The sequence below is a fragment of the Microtus oregoni genome, unplaced genomic scaffold (genome assembly GCF_018167655.1).
Source record: "Microtus oregoni isolate MIOR12 unplaced genomic scaffold, Mior012 000006F_ref0000085, whole genome shotgun sequence".
NCBI classification, from domain to species: domain Eukaryota; kingdom Metazoa; phylum Chordata; class Mammalia; order Rodentia; family Cricetidae; genus Microtus; species Microtus oregoni.
Window position 1 is genome coordinate 12,328,253 of NW_024543065.1, and position 22,487 is coordinate 12,350,739.

The 22,487-nt window shown below is 42.8% G+C and overlaps 1 protein-coding gene across 3 annotated transcripts in view; it reads right to left on the reverse strand.

Moving 5' to 3' along the window:
- The window catches only part of Ncoa7 (nuclear receptor coactivator 7), a 137,053-nt gene extending 122,148 nt beyond the window's left edge, over positions 1 to 14,905 (reverse strand). Inside the window, exon 1 of one of the 3 annotated variants that reach the window (XM_041653640.1) lies at positions 14,704 to 14,905. The gene's annotated coding sequence lies outside the window, so the exon portion shown is untranslated. Of the gene's footprint in view, positions 1 to 14,054; positions 14,415 to 14,703 lie in introns of those variants that run through there. The other 2 variants (XM_041653639.1, XM_041653641.1) reach the window with 2 other exon arrangements.
- Between the last annotated feature and the right edge of the window lie 7,582 nt (positions 14,906 to 22,487).

A 22,487-nucleotide genomic window follows, 5' to 3' on the forward strand; every position in this document is an offset into this window, starting at 1 on the left:
TGATCTGAGTTAAGGCCCACTCCATGAGATGGAACCCAGACCCAGCACTGCTTGGGTAGCCAAGAACCTGTGACTCTATAGACCATGGTCCCTGGGAGAAACCACTACTACTATTCTGCTAAACAAATGCAGTGATATAAAATGATTCCTAAAGACATTATGCTATCCTCACAGATCAGTGTCTTCATCAATCATCAGAGAAGTTTCCTCCCACAGCAGATGGGGATACAGAGACCCACACTCAGACAATGCGCAGAGTGAGAGACCTTGGAACACTAGGTCCTAAAGGGGATGCCTTCATCAAATCCCTCCCCTCAGGGCTAAGCAAAACCTGGGCAACAGGAAGCAGAAAGAGCATAAGAGCCTGGGGTTGGGAGGTGGAGGGTTGGGGGAGGTGGAGATCAACAAAAGGATCCAATAGGGCTGGACCACAATAGAACTCCCAGCAACTGTGACAGCATGCTCAGGGCCTGCCTGGGTCTGCTCCAGATGGGGCCCTGGAGCTGAAAGGAAATGTAATTGCATGCACCCCTCCCTAATCCGGAAGCTATTTCCAATTGATAACCACTTGAAAAAGTATTTTCCAAAACAGGCTCACAGGAGAAGCTCACCACTCTTAAGGGTAGGGCCCCCTGCCCAGCAGTAGATGGCCAATGAACAAATTGAACCCAAAGGTATTTTTGGATGTTTTTTTGTTTCATAATGTTAAATCAGGGTGGGTTTTGTTTGCTTGCTTTTTTAGTATTTTTTTCCTACTTTACAGGCCCTTTGCATATATAATATGGTTACAAGTGTTGGGTTTTTATTAGATTCTTGAGTATGTGAATATGTGTGCCTCTGCATCTATAGGCATTTTTGGTGCTTTTCCTTTGCTTCTTTTTCTTGTTCAGTTGTTCTGCCATTACAATTTGTTTGGCTTTGATTTGCCTTTTAATATTGCATAGATGCTTGCTTGCCTTCTAAAGAGAGATAGAGCATAGATCAGAATAGGAGGGGATGTGGGGAAAACTGAAAGGAATAGAGGAAGGCGAAACCATAATATATGAAAAAATTTATTTTCAATAAAAGAAAAAAGTTTCATATACTCAGTATAAAAAAGAGGAGGAGACAGGGCCACCATAGTTCCAGGAAAGGTGGGATGCTTTCTTAAGCAATCATTCATGTAAGCTTGTCAGAGTGTTATGCACCCTGCAGACAGCTTCTTACTGTATGAAAATCTGTCTCCTTAGTGCACTCCCCAGGGAGCAGTAGTGCTCACCCAGCCTGCTTTGTCTACCTAATAAGCAGACGTGCACTTTGCTTTGGATGACAAAGTGTAAGCAGGGGTGAGCTCAGCACCTGGGGTCCAGGAAGCAAAGCATGACAAAGGACCTCTGTAGCACTCAAGGATGCAATCACAGCATCTGGAAGCCGAGGCAGGAACATGGCCTCTTACTGAAGCTTAGGGTAGGATACAGAGTGTGGTCTATGTCGGCCTAGATTGAAACAGGCACGATCCTGTCACAGGCAAACAAGTACAAAATAACTCAACAAGCAATTATCCGTAGGAGGAGAAATGAGTACAGTCTGAAATTGCACCACCGTTGTGAAGTGCTCTGACCTTTCGGAGGGACTTTTTTTTTTTCTATAATTTTCCAAGTATCTGGGTCAAGAAACAAGCCTTAGGGGAATACTTTTTCTTTTGAAAGGTTTCCTAAGTTGCTCCATACAAAAGATCTCTGTAAAACTTTCTGTGGTAGACTGGATTGATGTTATATACTCTTTTCCCTCCCCCATCACATGCTTGCTATGCAGTGCCTGCTGTATACACTAGTACAGGTGTGGACACACAGTGCCTATTGTCTACACTAGTACAGGTATGGGCACACAATGCCTGCTGTCTACACTAGTACAGGTGTGGACACACGGTGCCTGCTGTCTACACTAGTAACAGGTATGGGCACACAATGCCTGCTGCCTACACTAGTACAGGTATGGGCACACAGTGCCTGCTGTCTACACTAGTACAGGTGTGGACACACGGTGCCTGCTGTCTACACTAGTAACAGGTATGGGCACACAATGCCTGCTGTCTACACTAGTACAGGTGTGGGCACACGGTGCCTGCTGTCTATACTAGTATAGGTGTCTGCACACAATGCCTGCTGTCTACACTTGTACAGGTGTGGGCACACGGTGCCTGCTGTCTACAGTAGTACAGGGTATTTGTTTCTGTGGCTGTGATAAAATATTCTAACACAAAACTGAAGGGAGAAGAAGTTTGCTTTGGCTCACAGTTCTAGGTGACAGTCCATTCCCAGGAAGTCACAGTGGCAGGAGGCAGATGGCCATCTTGCATCCATAGTCCCGGAGCAGAAAGTACTCGATGGATGCGTTCTTCTTTTTCATTCAGTCCAGGGCCCACCCCTTAAAATCGTGCTGCCCACATACAGGGTATGTCTTCCCAGAAACTTAATTAAATGGGGCACAGGTCAACCTAATCCCACACTGGGACTTCCTTCCCAGACAATTGCGGATTTTGCTAAATTGACAACCAACATTAACCAGCACACAAAAGGGTACTTTCTCATCCCCACCTGATCAGTCACGTGATGTCTGACCTGCAGCCTAGACTGGGATACAGAACCCTATGATATTTGGTGAGACTTGGGATGGCTGCTGTTCCTTCTTCAGTTTGAGGACAAAGATAAAGGACATGGGGAACAGACCTGGACTTCAGCCCTGCCAAACTCAGCAGACAGCAGCCAAACCGCAGTCGACCTGCAGGCTGATCAGCGTGACATAAATACCTGTGAGTCTAAAGCCACTGAGGTTTGGAAGCTGTGGTAAAGCGTCTGTAGAGCCCAAACTCCAATATGACTTCAGGAACACCCTGAAAGACCAAAATTCACGGAGCACATAACTGTGTTTATAGGAAGGTCTAGCCAGTCCTGGGATATCAGAACCCACCAAGAGAAGTAGCTGCATGGCATCAGCAGTCAAGCACCGTCCCTTTCTTCCAGTTGTTTTTAATCCCATATCCAATTTGCATGGCTATAGAATATTCACTAAGAAGACATTTGCTGATACCTTGTATAGCTTGAAATATTCATTTGAAGACTTTTATATTCCTTGAGGTTAGGAGCTGAATAAAGAATCACCCCCAAAAACTGCAGATTGAACTCAAAATCTCCAGTTCCTCATCCTGGGGCTTTTTTTGGAAAGTGGGCCACTGAAGATGCAATTTGTTAAGATGAGGTCATACATCAGTGTGTGGAGCCCTAATCAATACAGTGGCTTCCTTATAAATGACCATGCATTAATACACATGGAGAGAATGCTAGGTCAAGAAAGAGGCAGAGCTTAGAGTATGTGGCTATGAGCCAAGGATTGGCAAGGACCACCAGCAAGTTACCCGAAGTAGAAGAGGCAAAGAGAGATCCCTCTGCAGAAGAAATGTATCTTTGCTGATAAGCAGATTGTGAGACATCTGCCTTAGGAACTGTGAGAAAACATGTTTCTATGTTTTTTAGATACTTTATTTTATGTGTACTGAGTGTTTTGCCTGCATGTGTACAACATTCCTTCCCGGTGTCCTCAGAGGCCAGAAGAGGGTGTCAGATCTTCTAAAACTGGAATTATAGTTTTGAGCCTCCATAGTGTTGGGACTTGAACCCGGGTTCTCTGCAAGAATAACAAGTGGTTAACACTGAGTCCCGATTTCTGTTTTAAGCCACGGTATTTATGGTATTTATGGTACATTGCCATGACAAGCCTAACATGAAAATATACTGTTCTTGAATTTTTTTCTATATTACACTGTTCCTATTGGAAAAACTTTACTTTCCACCAGGACTATTGTGCTATTGCCTCTCATCATTTAAAGGACATATATGAGAATTTCAGTCAGGGAACTGCCAAAGACTATGTAGAATAACAGTAGGTATTCATCCAGTCAATACCAGCTACCAGGAGATAACTGCATAAGAACTGACCTGATAATCAATAAAATATTTTAACATAAAAGAGAGTTGACTGTATTCTTAGAATACGTGCGCATTATGTCACACACATCATACTTCAGCAATTCTCAGGGAAGAAAAATCACACTGCTTAGGTTTCTCAGTGTACTCTTGCTTGAGCTGTATCATTTTCTACTTCACTCTTCTGTATTCTTTACAACCCAACTTTGAATCCCGAAAAGGCATGGGATGTGCCCATGCTCTTCAGGATAAGATAGGTCTACACAGTCGGGTGCTCTCAATGATAATGGTCCCCCTAGGTTCAAATATTTGAGTGCTTGGTCCCACTTGGTGGAACTGTTTGGGAAGGAAAGGGGGTTGTTGGGTCTCATTGGAGGAGCTGGGTCACTGGAGGTCACTGGAGGAGCAGTTCCCAATGAGCTCTCTCTGCCTCCTGCCTGTGGATCAGGCTGCAAACTCTCAGCAACTGTTACCATGCCTGCTGCCATGCTGCCCACCATCATGACAATGAACTCAAACCCTCTGGAACAATAAGCCTTAAGAAACTCTTTGATAAGCTGCCTTGGTCATGGTATCTCTTCAAAACAATACGAAAGTGAAACATACAAAAACATGCATCACAGCTCCTAGCTGAACTTGGACACAGGATTTAAAAAAAATACTTCAATAACTGAAATGTGAGTGGGGGTATGTTTGCACACATGAGGTAGTTACCTCGGGAGGCCATAAAAGATTGTTGGATAACCTGGAACTGGAGTTACAGTTAGGAGTGAGCAGCCTGACATGGCTGCTGGGAACCCAACCTAGGTCCCTGAGTCATCTCTCCAGGCCCAAACTGATTCTGACTTACTGTTAAATAACGAAAGCAACCTTAGGTAATAGAATAGTAGTTCTTGTCTTTATTCAGATCTCTACTTAAAAAAATCATATCCCATATCACTAGAAGGATCTGAACTTAAAATCCTATTTTTAACAACAACAACAAAAACCATGTCTTGGGCACTAAGATATACCTTATAGGCCATATAAAATAGAAATCATAAAGATAAAGACATTCTAAATTTTATTCTCAAAGCTGATGGGGTGTGTGAATCCCATTTTAGAACCACTGGTCTGGACTTTAAGAGCAGTTATAGAAACCTTTTCCTGGGACTTTTGTCCTTTCCAGGAAATATAAGGTCTAAAAACTTCCAATAAATCTGCAAACTGTAAATACTTCCTCTGACAGGTTCATGAAAATAGCTACACCAAACAAGCACTATTTTATGGATGATAACAAGCAGAGTTAGTCAGAACATTACTGAACTCCTACTCCAAGTGTACTACCAACCGTGGCATCCTCTGAAACAGAACACTTTGGGTTTTAGATTTTTGGAAGGAAAATATAGAATTAGATTTTTAAGCTAATACTCTATGATTAAGAGAATCAAAATATATAATAATCTATTCTTAAAATATAGGAATGAATATAAAAGGAGATGAATGAACCCAAAACTTATCAATCATTCTTTTTTTATCAATCATTCTTTTTTTATATATTTATTTATTTATTAAAGATTCCGCCTCCTCCCCGCTACCGCCTCCCATTTTCCTCCCCCTCCCCCAGTCAAGTCCCTCTCCCTCATCAGCTCGAAGAGGAATCAGGATTCCCTGCCCTGTGGGAAGTCCAAGGACCACCCACCTCCATCCAGGTCTAGTAAGGTGAGCATCCAAACTGCCTAGGCTCCCACAAAGCCAGTACGTGCAGTTGGATCAAAAACCCATTGCCATTGTTCTTGAGTTCTCAGTAGTCCTCATTGTCCGCTGTGTTCAGAGAGTCCGGTTTTATCCCATGCTTTTTCAGACCCAGGCCAGCTGGCCTGAGCCTATAATTTATCAATCATTCTTAAGGACGTCAGTCACACAGCAATATCCTATGTTCTTGTGCACCATAAACATGTGGGCAATGCTGTGTTGAAAAGGCCACAGAGCAATAAAAGACGCAGTCCCTGTGATTTTACGGTAGGGACAACTAGGCAATAAGGCACGCCAGTATTTAGTTCCCTTAGAACGTGTGGCTTCGGCAGTGCTTGTGAAATATTAGCCAGATGCGGATGGCTGGAAAAGTGTGGAAGAAAGTTTCAGCTAGGGAAGGGAAGAGAAGGCTTGCAGACAGGAATCCCTCTCCTATATGAGGGACTGCAGACAATTGTGGGTGGGAGCGGCCAGCAGCTCTGAAGCTGTGAAACTCCAAACCCGGGGCAAAGGTGGCACCTTATCACCTCTTCAGTAGTCACCGAGCTAAGTTCTGAAGAAGTCACCCTCCACACACACTAACACCACATACATCTTTTCACTTGTTGTATTTTTCAAGAGAGGTCAGGGACGAGCTCACCGGTCTAGTAGAATTGGCTTTGGGGTCCATCTCCAGAACAACAACACATACACACACCACAAACTTGAAACAGATCTATATACAAACCAAAAAAGTTAAATGCAAGAAAATAGCAGCAGATGATGTGTGGGTGAAGTCACTGAGGAAGTGAAATTACAGTAGGTTGGAAAGGAAGGAAAGTAAAATATGCCAAAGTGAATATACAATCTGTACAGACAAGGCAGGAACACAGCAATTCTAAGGTATACGATTTGTAATATTAGATAATCACTGTAAAATATGAACAAGCAAAATGTGGGGAAAAGAAAACAGAAGTCACCCACGCTCTCATCAAATGGAAAAAAAGCTTTAACATTTTATCATGTGTTTGGCCTTTCTTCTATATAAACATACCTTAACATCAAGTTAGGATCCCTTCTCTTGACAACTCTCCATCCCTACATACGCCTCCCAGAGAAACTGGATTCACCACTGAACACACAATCTGATACTTAGTTCAATTATTATGAATACCTTTAAAGTGGCTAAATATCATTCAAAACCATTGTTTTAATGACTACGTATACATGCACTGTCATTTTAAAAATGGTTTCACTGTTGGAATTGACTCAAATTTTCATAATAATGCTCATGACGACAGCTAAGAGAATTGCTTACTTTGCATCAGGCGAGTTTCCAAGTACTTTATATAAATTATCTAATGTTCGGGATGATGTAGGAGGGTTAGATACTATTATTATCCTCATTTGACAGATCATGACTGAGAAATCAACCTGCTTGAGTTCGCTCGGGTGACAGATAGCAGGGTGACCTGTAAGTCACTTGCAGCAGCATCGCGTTCTTGCCCTGTCTACCCTGTCACTTGCCTCATTATTTCCTTGGTGTATACTCAGAATCACTGGGTCCGAGGAATTGCAGGGCTAGACTGTCTTCCTCCTAATGGAGAGCAACATGCCCTATGACTCTATGTGACATCAAACAGTTTCTCCTTTCTCAGCATTGTTCCTGACTTTCATAATCTGGCTACAACAGACTCCATCTCTTTGATGCGCTTGAGCCAATGTTTTCAGTTCCTAGTTTGTGAATTTTCCATTTCTCTTCCTAACTAGAATTTTTTTTTTAAGTTAAGGACTATTAAATCGAACATACTTTGGAATGCGACTCAAACCATCAAAGAATACTGCTAGGTCGCTATTTCAGTGGGGCTTAATAGATGGGGAAATCATCCCAGCTCAGCTGTAAATATCCAAGAACACAGAGCTAAGCAGGTCCCTCCCAACTGATAGAGCAATGGTCTAAATTTTGATTTCCACCAGGCAGTAGAGGCTACATAATACTCTATAAGAGTGGTCCCTGGTGCCTGGAGCCCTCTCAGTTCCTTCTATCAACACATTTGGGAAAAGAAATCTATAATCCTGATGTTTGCAAGGTGACGTCAGAATGACAAAGGGAAAGGGACCTGGAGAGAACAGAACTTGGAGAAGTCTCCTGAGTTCGTCCTGAACAGCAAGACATAGGAATTTGTCTGTGATAATAATCGACCAGCCAGAAATTTCACACAAATAGGGCTAACCTCTGTGAAAGACTGTTGTTAACAGGTCATGAAAGCCAACACTCCATACAAGGTACTTTGTAATAAACTGAGTGCCTGGCACATCCTCCGGGTTAGAATTTAAAATGTCTTACTCACACAGTAAGTAATTTTTCAAAATGGGCTTTTTTCTTGATAGCTCATGTCATCTACTGTGTTGAATGCTTTCAACTTCTAATGGGTGCTTTTCTTCTTGTGAAACCCCCAATTCACCCTCTTTAAGTACCAATCACAGAGAAAAGTCTAGTATTGGAGGCACACAAGAGACTCTCCCAAATAAGGATCTTAATGAATACAAAGATTACTTTAATAGAGCATTGACACAATATCCGGTGAAGTTATTACATTAATCCAGGATTGCTAGAAACGATAATGACATGTATTAGATGGAGTTCAGATGTGTTGGGAAGACAAAAGGATGGACGGTTAATACTTTAACTTTGATTTGTGTTGCTGACCAATCCCACTTGTTAATCAAAACCAGTTCACTTTGAAAAGAAGGACAGTTTTCCTACTTAAGGGAAATGCCTAATCTGCTAATTCTCCAGACAGAGCCCTATGACGACCATTACAGCTCCACGCGTTTAGATAATCTCAACTAAGAAAGGCCTCTGGAATCTACACCTGAACTGTGTGGCTTGCTGACAAAAATGAAGACTGGTTCTTTTTTGTTGATGGTGGTCATTTGATTTGTTTTGTCACAGTTTTACTAAATAGCTCTGGCTGTTCTGGAGCTCACTATACAGACCAGGCTGGCCTCCAACTCACAGAGATCCATCTACCTGCCTCTGACTCCTGAGTGCTGGGGTTAGAGGTGTGCACCATCAGAATCAGCTAAGAGACTGTGTTTTCTAAGGAAATGGGACAGCAAGGAGAAGCGTGCATGTACATGAAGTGACAACCATTTTTATTTTACTAAAATAACATTCCTAACTTGGAGCCAATAAATCAAATAGCATTTGTGGTACACAATGACACTGGATTTTTGACTTACTTTTTAAAAGGTTCAGTCACCAAAGGAAGGGTGCTTGTCTAAGAATGCCTGTGGGTCAAATAGCATCAAGGAGGGAGGAACAGGAGATGAAGTTTTCAGAGCCCGAGAGAGCAAGTTAAAAGATGCATGCATTGCAGGGACCATGTACAAAGTCTGAAGAGGGAACTTTAGCAGTAAGGCTAGTGGAGACACAAATGGAAGTAGAATGCCAGATCAGGTGATGGGAACAGGATGAGTTAGAGAAATAGTAGAGAGAAAAGGAGTAGGCTTTCTGTTCACACTTCTACATTATTTAAAAAAAAAAAAAAAAAAAAAACTCTCCCTACAGGATTTTCAACCACAATCTCCCTGGCTACCCATGGACAGGAAAGCAGAGTCTGGGAATGAGAGGAAACGTTCAGTGTACACCTTGCAAGCCATAGGAAGCTATTATTTAGCCAAAAAAAAAAAACTGCTTCTAAAAAGAATTGAAGGTAATTAAAGGAGATGTGTCTATTTGAAAACCTTCCTCTAACTTCCTGCCACATGTCAAGTTGCACTTGAATTAAGATTGTTTTTAAGTCAGAGTCCAGGTTTCCAGCTATGACAGAGGAGGGACCATTCCTATGTGAGCCTGAGATACAAACACGTCAATCCTCGTATCACACAGTGGTTTAACCTAGCTGTCATGACTCCACAATGGGAAGAGTCTGGCCAGTTCACTCGGGGAACTCACTCATTGAAACACGATGGCAAATGGAAGGCACTGAGAAGAATGACCACGGTGACCACGGTGACGTATTAAAACAAGGCTAAGTCACACAGCCTGGGGACACGGAGGTGAGATTGGCCAGCGCAATGACTGGTCAGCTAGTTTGGATTCACCCTTTGGCTAAAAACAACTTTGGAAAAAAACTACAGAGAACATTTTCTCTGACCTAAAACAAGCTATGAGGCCGATGTCCCAGAAAGAAGTGAGCTAAGTAGAAAGGTGTCACCAACTCCAAACAGCCACGGATGTGCAACAGTTCAAAAAGAAGTAGAACTTAACTTTACAAAAGTGGGATTTAGTTTTATAAAGCTGCATGATACTGTTTCCCATTTGTCTGTAAACACAAGCACCAATGTATGAAAATTTTAATACTTGCTCAAAACTCATCTAATGCAGCCCATCTGAAATGGGTTCATCAGAAACACCCTGTGTCCAGAGGTCAACTATGCAATTCCTTCATTTATTTGGCTTCATGTTTTGTATTTATTTCTTGTTCCATTAAGGATGAGTCATCTAAAATAAAGCAATTCAATAAAATAGGAGAACTATAATTAAATAATGATCAAATTCAAGAGAAACAGGGTAAAACAGAAGCTGCACAAGGGGGACTTAGAACACTAATACTAATAACACGGTTTTTTTCACACCATTATTAGAATTTGAGTTGCACATCTGACTTGAATTCCTAGTCACCAAGACGGAAAGGGAGACATCTATCTGGTTCTCTCTTTGAGTAATGGAAATAGAGTCACACCTAGTGGCTGTTCAGGGGAGGGATGGCTTGGCTTTGGCACCTAGGGACCAATAGAATTTCTTGCAAGGACTTTAAAGAGGAGCGGAAGTAGGGACGCTTCCTCTAATCCCACCTATGAAGTGATCTAACAGCAGCTTCTTTCCCACTGTCTGCTCAGAGAATCTTTCACAGTGCACACAACGGAGGGATGTCAAGCATGCTGAACAAGGAAATCAAGGCACACAGTTTAGAAAGCTCCAGCTAGACTCCTGGTCTAGACAAGAGGAAGACTGTAGATGGCAAGGCATTTGTTCAATTGAAAGAGCTTTTAATCCATCAGTCTTATCACTTTTTTGTTATTGTTTTTTTTTTTTTAAGACAGAGTTTCTCTCTGTAGGCCTGGCTGTTCTAAAACTTGCTCTGTAAACCAGGTTGGCCTTGAATCTCTGCCTCCTGAGAGCTGGGATTAGAGGCATGTACCACCACCTGGCCAATCTTATTAAAATTAAATACAATATATATTCTCTTGTGTGTGCAGAATACACAAATTCATTTCATGTACCTAGTGAGAGGACAAACACAATTTTTTTCTTCAACCATACATTTCCTGTATGCGAAATTTAAGATTACACAAATTTACTTCTGTATATTTTCCCAACATCCTAACAATTTTGATTCTAGTATATGTGAATTGAGAGGATTCTGTCTAATGTAAAATAAAATTATGGGGGAGATTAAAAAAATACACATTTAACAAAGAACAGACAGGTTTCATAAAGGCTGGCAGGAGCCTGGTATAATAGCTCACACCTTTAATCCCAGCTCTCGGGAGGCAGAGGCAGAAGGATCTCTGTGAGCTTGACACCAGCCTGGTTTACAAACAGAATTCCAGGACAGCCAAAGCTTTTATACAGAGAAACCCTGTCTTGAAAAAACTCAAAAACAAACAAGTAAATAAAATGACAGCGGGAGAAAAATACAGAAGGATAAAATGCAGAAACCCAAGCTTAGTATTGCATGACTGTGGTGCTGCACAGGGAGGCAGGGTTGCAGTTGGCTCTTGACATCATGTCGTGGAGATACAACATAAGGAAAAGTTTCTTATTTGGTTGACTAATTCCAGAGCATAAAGTTACAGCACATTGTGAAAGTGTTCAAATTCTACTTGTTAAAGGAACAAAATAACTGTTCCATTGAAAAGTAAGATGTTGGAGGTGGGGCAGGGGCGGCTAGAGAAATAGCTCAGTGGTTAAGAGCACGGGCAGAGGACCAGAGTTTGATTCCAAACATCTACATAGTGGCTCACCCTGCTAACGCCAGTCTCAGGAGATCTGATGCCCCCTTCTGCCCTCTGCAGGTACTGCACGCACAAGGTGCATAGACACATCTGCAGGTGCACAGACACCCCACACTTATAAAAATATAACAATTTTAAAAGAAGCACAAGGTGCAGTGCAACCACCGGTTCTTTTAAAAAGTATCAGGTTGGCAAGAAAGAAAAATGCAAATGAATTGTGCAATACCCTTTGATTATAAGTAAGACTCTAAAAATGCTTTTATCTTTATTGGGAATGGGAACCTGCTTTGCTTTAATTAACTATAAGCATTGGTTTGTTCACAGCTCTCTTTCCACGATTTCCCCAGTTTTCCTGCTTTTTATCTAAAAGGTTTCCTTTACCCATATTTGAAACAATCCAACTAGATTAGAGAAGAAACAGTAATATACTATGCTTCACCTTATTTACCAGCTAAGGATTCTGGGTAATATTATGATTAGTGAGGAAGGGAGAGACACACAAAAATCAGAAGGTATTCTCTGCCAGACAAATGCACAAAGGAGAGAACTAAACAAGTTAATAACAGCTCACTAAATTTCTGTGACAGGAAAGAAAGACAAATCAAAACTTTAATCGTGTAAAAGTAAAGGAAACAGAGGTGATAGAACTGTCCTTGCATCCAGTTTGATCCTTTCTGCAATTTTTTTCTCTTTTTCCCCTAAAATAATATTTTGAAACAGAAAAGGAACTGGATCTTCCAAATATCTCATGTTTAAGAGGAAAATAGCTAAAATGTCGTTTCTAGGGCTGAGGATGTAGCTCAAACAAGATCAGCCTAACACAGTGGAAGCCTTGGGCCTTAGCCTCACAAGAAAAACAAATCGAATCTGTATCCATATAATATATGCGAGGTCACTTTGCAACCAGACTCTTCAGTGTTTTGTTTTCACTTTAGTTTAATGAAAACATATTAAAAATAAACCACAGTTTAACTCTAAAACAAGTCGTTACTTATTAACCAGATCACTGCTCCTTCTGGAATAACTTAAGAATATTTTTAAACATGAATTCTGCTTTCTAAATTGTTTTTGAAAGTATCATTGAAAGGGAATCGATTGCTATAATACTGGAAAATGGGCACAGAATGAATCTAAATGGAGAACAATTGCCTTCCTTGCTGCTGAGGCCAGAAATGTCAATGAAAAATAGCAAGTTTGCCCATTTATAGAAAGAAGCGATTTTTAAAAATACAGTTAATTGCACTAGCAACAAAACAAAACATACTATCATTTTAAATGGGTGGGATTTTATACATACATATAGTGAAATACAATTTTATCCATTCAACAAATAACATCAAACAGTTAAAAGGCAATCGAAGAAGAAGAATTACAGAATGGGAGAAATAAAAGAAGATTCTGTCCTCTTGGTATTAGTATTTATATTGTTCACCAAAATCTCTAGTCCAAAATCGTGCCTATAAAATTGGAGTTTACGATGATACATTTTTCGAAAATTCTAAACCTTGTTGTCTAGTGTAAAATGAAAATCGGCAGCCTAAAAGGAAATAATATTGCTAATAGCCCTAATGTATGGATTTTACTTGTAGAACAAAAGGGGGGGGGGGAGAGACTCAATCAGTTTCTCAGAAAGGCAAAGGTCAGCTCTGAGTTGGAAGTGAGGCGGCTGGAGACGAGACTGCCTCTGCTGGTTGACAAGCGCATCTTTCAGAGTCTCAACTCCGACACCTGTATCAAACTTGCACCTCTCAAACCTCATAGCTTCCCGTCTGGTTTATCCTCAGAGAAGACGCCGGCCTCTTCCATCACCTAAGTAATCTGACTCCTGGAAGGATTTTCCTTAAACTGGCACCTAAAATAAAGTGTTTGCACCACTGATTCCATATACCACTCGGCCAGTGGTAAAACACACAAACAGCCACAACCACTCCAAAATACCTCTAAAACAACACCGTTGCTCATCTACATTTTAGCTAAAGAGATAGCCGATCCTGCTGTTTTAAAATGCAATGACATAGCCTACTTGAGCTAGTGAACAAGGCAACGGTCTCCTCCCTGAAGAAGCCCCGCGCCAACCTGTCCTTCCAAGCACTCCCACCCCCACCCAGGGGTCCCCCGGAATGTTGGCGGGAAGGGTCCAGCGCCCCTACGCCCCAGCTGGGCCTCGAACGTTCCAGCAGAGGGTTTCAGGTCCCCTGGGGGCTGCGCCCAACGCCATTAGCACACCTCGGAGCGCTAGCAGCCCAGGAGGAAGGCAAGTTTGGCGGCTGCTGACCGCGGCTCCCGGTTCTCCCGGGCCGCAGCATCAGCAGCGGGTGGCCTCCAAGGCCGGGCCCCGCCTTGGCCACCTACCTACTGGGCGGGGGCGCGGGCTCCGCGGGTCGGGGCGAAGTGATTCGGGCGCACGCATTTCTGGGAGCGGTGGCCTCTGCCGCTGGGCGCGGGGGAGCGCATCCTCCGGGGTGGGAGGAGGGAGGGGACGGGGAGTGGGGGGGAGGATCGTACGCCGAAGAGGAGCGAAGCGAGGCAGCAGGAACGGCGGGGTGCGCTCCTGCGGGGTCCCCAAGTCCAGATCTGCCCCGAGCAGCCGCCGCCGGGATGCTCGAGGCCTCGCCCAGGTGCCTGCAGCGGCGCCCACGGTCAGGGCACCGGCCGCGCTCCGGGCGGAAGGCGGGGAGCTGCGGTGGCGCGACGCCCGCCCGGTGCCCGCCTCTAGCTCCGCCCGACCCGGGGCGCGCGCTGCGCTCGTCCGCTGCGGCGGGGGCCCGAGAGCTCTGCGGCCCGGCTTAGCGGTTCGGGAGGCAGCCGCGGCATCTTGCCTGCCCGGTGCGACCTCGGAGCCGCAGGCTGAAGAGCCCGGGGGTGGCGTGAGTCCCCCAACACCCGGCCCAGCGGCTCCGCCCCGGAGAGCTGCGCGCGCGGTCTCGGCAGGCCTCGGCCCTTTGTGACGCTGCCCCGGGCGACTGTCAGGCCATCTGTTTACCGGGAACCATCCGCTTACCTGGCCCTTAATGGCATGTCTTCTAACTGGCTACGGTTTGGATCTTGGAGGGAAATGAAGCTTAGGGGCACAGCTGGAGTTGGGGCGCCTGCTAAAATGTTAAGGTCCCTTTACTTTTCCTTCCAGGTCCATAAATTCAACCTTCTGTCTTTTCCGGCATTGACTTTGGCAACGGGGCCCACCATCTCCTTCCTCTCCCGTCCCCTGTTCAACATTCAGTAAGCTGCCAAATTGCAATCATTATAGCCAAAGCAATGAAGCAATTGGGCGGTCCAGTCGACTCTTGGCTGGAGACTGGAGAGAAGAAGATCGGTGGGAAGGTTTTTGCATCAACCCCGGGCCCTGTGCCTGAGAGCTCCCCCTGGTATTGGATGCTGCTCCCTTTACAGTCCCGTGACGACCACTGCAAGATGACTCGGAGGATCCGGCTGCGAAGATCACTCTTAAATACATCAAGGAATATATATTTATATATATAATCAGTAGCCTGCAGCTGGTCTGATAAGATTGGTGTGTCCGAAGCCACCCACACATACAGCACCCAGGGCCTCCCCTGGTTGCCGCTGCTGTTTGGTGCTACCAGTCTGGAGGGCGGAGCAAAGTACTGAAGAGTAGTGACTTTGGGATTTCAGCTGCAGGTGATGTTTTTATAGTCCTGTAAATATGGAATCATCTCCTGGTTTGCACTGACAAACAGTAGATGTCGGCTTTCCATCTTTATGATCTGAGGAGGAGAGACCGCTCCTTTTTCTTTAGACATCTTTTTGGTAAATGACTTAGCCTTTAGCAAGGGGGGGGGGGGGTTGTTCCTAAAATATAAAAAGATGATTCTATTTGGATCAAAAGAAAAACATGTCTTGGGGTCTCCACAAGTTTAGTGGTGGTCTCACCGTTCTTTGATAACATGCTTTTATCATTTTGAAGTATAAGCTTAATTTTAAAAAGTTTGAGAACACACACACACACACACACACACACACACACTGGCATAGTCCTGTAATCCCAGTTCTTGGAGTGGGGAGAGGGGGAATGAGTTAGGAAGATAAAAAAAAATTAAGGTCAACTTAAACTACCAGCCTAGGCTATATTTCTGTTCCAAAGAGTAAAATAAAAATTTAAAAAGAAAGGAAAAACAGCATGTCAAGTCCAAGTTGTGATAAGACCGCTGGAGGGGGAGTTAGCATCTTGGAGGTCAGGTGGAGCAGTGCAGTGGCTGAACTTGTTATCCTGTGTAGGAAGGGAGGCCCGTGACTCAGCCCTGTTCTGAGAATGGTTGATGATCTACAACCCCATGCAAATGAGAGATATACTACTCCTTCTATTCTGGCCCAACTCAGAATGACCTGATTGCAGGATGCAGACATACAGAGGGATGCTATGAGAGATGATGTGGAATCACTTGGGACAACTGCTTTGCAGTTTGCTTAACAAAGTGTCTAAACCTTGAGTGCAGTTTCTGGAGAAAATGGTCACTGAGCCACAGTTACTGCCCCACTATTTAAACCCCAACAACCCCTTCCCTTTATGTCTATGAACCCTAGGTACGGTTGAGGGATAAAATAAACCTTAATTTTTTTTCTCTTAGGCAAAAGTATAACTGAGAACGTGTTTGAAGTGGCGGCTATTGCTGAAGAAGTATTCCGTAGCCTTTCAAAGGCACGGCAAATAGTGTCACTATCTGCATTAGCTCCCTGGGATTACATGATGGATCGCATGATAATCATAGCTTGTCACTACAGGGAACGCCTGAATAGAATAAGGAGTTGAGCTTCCATGGTTGGGGAGGAGGGTGTGCTTTTCATTTAAAGATCCTTCACTCACTCTATTTCATTACAAAGTATTAAGTGATTCATCTGAGTCTTGTCTTCACAAAGAAATCAAAATTAACATCCTCTTCGTCCGTGTTAGCCAGTGTGGTACCCAGCAGCCTCTGTGGTCATTTAAATGTAATATAATACACTTAAGTTAGGATTATCCAGACTATTAATCATATTTTAAGCTCTAAGGAGCGAGCTAAAGCTCGTGGCTGCCTTTTGGACAACACAGGCCGTAGCATTTCCTTATTATAGGAAATTCTTCCAGAATCCTTGTCAAATGCCAGTGGGTAGATAAGAGTTTCACAAAAGAATTGGGGTAATCTGAGTACACCTAGGTCAAGCACCATTAGAATATACACTTAAGGATTTGATAATTCTGAAGAGTTCATGGTTTGCCTTTGGACTACAGCTCCAACATGGGCTGGCCTTGGAGAAATGACTCTCTGATGCTTTTGTCTTCAAAAGGGGGATGGTTGCAGCACCAGCTTCATAACTATATCTTCATATATAGGTATAGTTCATGAAGGGTAGGTAGAATGTGTAATCAATAGAAGTCAGATATTTCTGTAGCATCATTGTTAGTGTCATAAAGGTTTTCTTTTCAAAAATTATATCTCTGAACTGGACACTATGACCTATTTCTATAATCCCAGAATTTAAAGAGGTTGAGATGGGGGGGATTGTCAGCTCCAGGCCAGCCTGTACTACACAGTAAAATCCTATCTCCAATAAATAAAGTTAATTAATTAGTAAAATTTAATTTATGAATTAAAATAAAATGGTCTCCGTAGCACCTCTCGTTTTACCTGACTAGTGGGAAGTACTTGGTGAGTGGGGAACAGTTTAGACAGTTTAGGGGATGAGGCCTTGGGGTAAATATGAGGACAGCCTCTTCTTTCTCTAATAAATGGAAGCAGCGACAGTGAAGCACTTTAAATAAGCTTGTCATGTCCTTTTCATGTCAAATAATCTCTATATATCGATATGCTTATGTAAGTAGTTGGGGAGCTCTTTGAGCCTAAAAGGAGAAGAGAGAAGTGAGTCACTTTGTTTGCACTGCCCTACACACACACACACACACACACACACACAAATAAAGATTGAATTCTACTCGCTGAAATATTGACACAGATGTATATTTCTATGCAAAGGTGTTTGAGTTGAAATTTGTGCCCTGGATGAAAAGTTGAGTCAACTGCCACCTAGAAAGTTCCCTCTTGGAGTGATAGCATTTAGCACTCCCCTCCTATATCTCGCTCAGAGGGAAATGAGTGCTCACGGCACAGGGGGTAGGCGACACAGGTGACTTACTGTGGACATCTGTAGGTGGCCCTCCACATCTCAAGAGGTTAAAGAGATCACAATTAACAGGGTTGAAGGCAGCGGCTCATTTTCACAAGCTGGGACCATTGGTCTAATCAACAGACTCTACTGGGTCATGAAGATACCATCTTGATTTTGAGAAAATATGAAAGAAGTCAGATGTAGTACCATAGACCTGTAATCCCAGCATTGGGGAACCTGAGGCATTCAGGTGTCAAGGGTTTGTATGCTTGTTTTTATGGTTACAGCATGCTCAATTTTATAAGAAACCACCAAACTCTTCTCCAGAGTGCTGTATCATTTTATAGTCTTGTCTATAAGTATACATTATGAAAGATAGATGTGAATCTATTGAATAAATGTATTAAAGTAAGTGATACATTTTTTTTGCAATGTTGTAATTTCTTGGTTACTTCAACCACCTCAAGTTATGTTGGGGAATATATCAAGGTGTGTTACTTTTGTTTGTGCTGCATTTGTTTAACTCTGTGAGGCCGTGATTCAAAAACATGTGATGGTCTAATAAAGAGCTGAATGACCAATAGCAAGGCAAGGATAGGTGGGGCTGGCAGACGGAGTATAAATAGAAGGAGACACAAGGAAGAGGAGCAAGAGAACAAGGAGAGGAGAACACTAGGGACCCGTCACTCAGCCACACAGCCAGCCATGGAGTAAGAAGGAAAGTAAAATATACAGATATAAGAAAGATAAAAGCCCAGAGGGAAAAGGTAGGCAAGATAATTTAAGAAAAGCTGACTAGCAAAAAGTCAAACTAAGGCTGGACATTCATAAGTAATAGTAAGCCTCAGTGTTTGTGATTTATTTGGGAGCTGGGTGGTGGGCCTCCAGTTAAGAATACTTCCTGTTCTTCCAAAGGACCTGAGTTTGATTCCCAGCGTCCAAATCCTTGGCTCACAGCTGCCTGAAACTCCAACTCTAGGGAACCCAAAGTCTTCTGGCTTCTGTGGACACTATCACGTATGTGGCCTACACATGTAAGGGGGCAATTCCTACACAACTGCAGCTGGCTCCGGAGTGTGGTAGGTAGCCGGCATCTGTCTTTTGTCTTCAACACCTTCTGTTTAACATATGTGCATCCTGTATGAGAATTTCACAAGGGTGGCAAAGCCTATGCAAAACTTGGGTGGAAGAAAACGGGAAAACCGTGGTCTTTCTTAGTGAGAATTTGAATTTGGCATTGTCCCTTTGGAAGCTGAAGATGTTTGGGGGGATATGGAAATCAACTTCCCAAGGTGTAAATTGCAAGCCTAAGGCTAAGGGAAAACTGCTCAGTTCTCAGTCTCTGTCTGCAAAGTGGCTGAGTCCCCCTGCAGCCAGGAAAGGCTAGATTCATTCTTAAGGTGCCTGAGTCTTCTTTCCATGGCCCCGCGTGAACCTACACCCCCGCCACATACACAGACTCACATACATTTACAGCACACACACGTGCACAAATTCTTAAAGTTGGAGTCCTGTGTTGTTCACCTAGGTGCCCTCGGTGCCTTGACACAGTGAGCAAAATGAATGGACTGAGCAAAAAGCTGCCTCAGATTGAAATCAAACTGCTAAGTAAAACTGCCAATAAATCATACCTGCATTTGACTTAATGCCTTGATTTTTCTTCTGATGTAATAGTTTTTTCCAACCTGAAATTGGCTTGCTTGTGAGAAAACTAAGCACTTGGTTATGTTGGTTTAAGATTACTTGATGTTTTAGAAGAACATCAGATATTGAAACGAGTAAGATATTATAAACAGAAGATGTGTTCAATACCATACATTAATCAAAATGATGCTAGGAAAACACTCATATGATGAATATCTTTAAAATATATTGATAAAAACAGAAAGGTAGTAGGTACAGCATGATACTACTTGGTCAAAATACAAAAGAGATTGTTTAAAGAATAGAAGATATTTTAACCCTCCCTAAGTTACCTTTTAAAGTACATAACATACCTGACTTATGTTTGGCCAGAAAATAACAAAGTACTCTATGTATAGCAAACATGCTAGAGGCCATAGGAACCAGACACAGGGTAAAACACCTTGGATAAACACACAAAACATAGTAAGAACATGTGAGCCCAAAATGATGCATACAAATGAAATAAAGAATAATGAAAGGAAGGGACAGTCTTGACAAAATGATAGTAAAACTAAACGGTCACCATTTTACAAACACTATAGCAAATAATTGATTCAGAACAATTTTATCAACAGAAGCTAAAAACACAGAAGCATCATACAGTCTACAAGGATCAATTCCTCTCATTGTAGTTGCTTCTCCCAATATTTATTAATGACGTGTGTCATTACAATAGAGAATTATGTCAGAGACCTTCACCAAGTGATCAAACTTACCATTGTCTCTCCTCTTATTGCTTTAAAAATACCAAAAAAACCTAGTGTCCTAAAACATCACATTTGTTAGGGTACAGCACGGCTTGTAATTGGTCTTAACAATAAAAACCAGGAGTCAGCTATGGGGGTGAACGCTGGGGAATTAGAGAAGCAAAGTGGCCATCCACCAGAGAGTTGTTATCTCTACCAGTGTTCATACCATAGTGGCGGTCCTGTCCTCAGACTGCTATGAGCTCCTGTATCCTCCTGCCTTATACTCCTCTCTCTGGCCATCCACAGCACTCCTGTTTCTACCTCCCTCGTGCTGGGATTAAAGGCGTGGGATCCTAAGAGCTGAAATCACTTTTGTGTGAGCTCTGTTTCTCTTTTAGACAGATTCAATCTCCTGTAACCCAGGGTGGCCTTGAACTAACAGAGCTGCCTCAGTCGTGTCCATCCTCCCCCAACCCCCCACTTCCCACCCTCCCACGCCCCCACCCCCGCCCCCAGTACAGGGATTAAAAGCATGTGCCACCACTGCCTGAACTCTAGTGGCTTGGCTCTGCACTCTGGTCTTCAGGCAAGATTTATTTGTTAAAACACGATCACTACATTATAGGGCTGTAGTTCAGGAGTCCAGCGCAGATCTCACTGGATAGACCAAGGTGTTAGCAAGCCTGCTTTCTTTCCGAACAAAGGCTCGGGGAAGAATTTCTATCCTGTCTTTACCCAGTACTCAGGACAACCTGCCTTCCATGGCTCCTGGTGCCTTGGCACAGGGTTACTGAAGCCAGCGATCTCCAGCCTATTACACCGCTCTGGCACTCCCCTGCCTCCCTCCTTCACTCTTAGAGACACGTGATGATTTGCTCGCACAGGTGATCCAGGGTAATTTTCTTCATCACAAGATGTCAAGTTATTTTGCTTTGTAAGGTGGTGTCCTATTCAGAGTTACTGTTGCTACGATGAACACCATAACCAGAAGAAAGCTGGGGAGGAAAGGGTTTACGTGGCTTACACTTCTACACCATAGTCCACCACTGAAGGAAGTCAAGGCAGGAACCTGGAGGGAGGAGCTGATGCAGAATGGGAGGGAGGCACTGATTGTTCTTTCCTATAGAACTCAGGACCACACTCAGGGATATGCTATCAACAATGTGCTAGGCTTTCCCATATCAAACCCTAGTTGAAAACATTCTCTACAGGACTGCCTATAGCTTGATCTTATGGAAGTATTCTCTCAGTTGAGGTCTCCTCTTCTCTACCTACTATAGCCCGTGTCAAGTTGACATAAAATTAGTGGTACAGGTAGCATGGTCTGGGGACATGTATGAAATTGTGTTTGCATGCACAACATTGGCAGTAATGAGAAGAGCTGGCACTGTACACATTCTGAGAAAAAAGCACTAGAGAAAATGTATCATTTATGATAGTTTTCTTGTCAAAAGAAATATCTAGTTTGACGGATTTTTTTTCCAAAATAATTGTCTTCCATTATTAAAAAAAATGTTAAAAGGTAATTGAAATTTGCAGATTTAAGAAACGAGATTTAGTTAGGTCCTGAATTAAAAAAAAACTATAAAAGATCTATTAGGACAATTTGTAAGACTTTAAGACAATTCTGAAGCCATTTCTGACAATTCTGAATCCTCTCAGCCTCTGTGCCATAGTGCTTCTCCTCCTCCCCTGGGAACCAAGGACCTAACAGCTACACACGCACGTACTCAGTTCCTGAACAATTACTCATATATGTATGTTTTGATTCAGTCCCCTGGGAAATGGGGTCAAAATGACCTCTTACCTCATCTGATCTGGCAACAGCTCTCCAGTCAATTATTGGTAATAGCCCTTTCGAATAAGCCAATCAGAATAGTCAAAGGCTTCTGTGGCCCCTTTAAAAGTAGACTATATCAGCTATTCGAGATCTCTCAGCTTCCCGAATGCTGGGGGACCCTGTCATGACAGAATTAATAAAATCTTCATGCTTTTGCATCGCCTGTGGTGTGTGAGATGGTCTCTGGGGGCGACTCCTTCTCGGTATTTGGACGCTAGAGTCCAACAAATTGAAATTTTTGATTATTGATCATATAAAAAGGATTATATTGAATTTCCTGAGTGTGATCATTTTATTGCTAGTACTTATGAGTTCCCAAATGATAAAGCATTTATTATGACATTGTAATAACCTCAAGTGACTCAGAAAAAAAGATGGCAATATTAATAGTAAGATGTCATTATGCTAGTTATAGATAGAACTTAAATATCCATATAGCTACATTAAAATAGTAAAAAAAAAGCCCCA